We start from the raw sequence: 795 nt of genomic DNA on the forward strand, positions 1-795 counted from the left end.
AAGTGTTGTGAGGATGGCACAGTGCATAGGATTACTATGAGTTGGAACTGTCTTGATGACACCTAACAACATATAAAAATAGCAACATAAAAAATCTGTTTTTAGGATGATTCAAAGAATTTTCATGGCACTTCATTTTTTTTCTTAACTTTTGAGACATTATACAATTTTAAATGAGACCTCAATATTGTGCTAGCATTTTAGATATGTTGTCATATTATATTGAAATACCTCTTGTTCTTTTTTTAAAATTATGTTTTAGGTGCGAATTTACAGAGCAGAATTTGTTTTCCAATCAACAGTTTGTGTACATTAGGTTTCACTCCCCAATTACCATCCCCAACCCTAACCCACTCTCTTTCTCTCCCTTCCCCATGACACCCTGTGATAGTTAAGTTTGTGTGTCAACTTGGCTGGGCCTGGTTGAGTGGCTGGGAAGCTGGATGTAGTATTCCCCATAATGAGACTGGTAATTAACTCCATGGTGGAATCTACTGTGAGCAGCTGGGTACCTGCCTTAGGAATGTGGTCTGTTTCCTGGATATAAGGAGAAGCCTTGTGAAATGGTCTCTAGTTTATGACCTGCTTTGACCATGCATGTAGCCGTGTCATTGTTCAGCAGCCTGCCATGCTCTGCTAACCTTGGAACTTACCATGGACTTGAATTAATGGTCTGCTGTGTGGTTTGGTAACATCGGGACTGTGCCATTTTATTTGTTGACCTTGGGCTTGTTAGCCTCAGCAGCCAGTAGCTGCCTGAGTGAAGAGATGCTTCTAGCTTCAGTGGGCTGGGAG

This window comes from Orycteropus afer, unplaced genomic scaffold (genome assembly GCF_000298275.1).
Source record: "Orycteropus afer afer isolate SDZICR_OR568_19922 unplaced genomic scaffold, OryAfe1.0 scaffold00560, whole genome shotgun sequence".
In the NCBI taxonomy this organism is placed as follows: Eukaryota; Metazoa; Chordata; class Mammalia; order Tubulidentata; family Orycteropodidae; genus Orycteropus; species Orycteropus afer.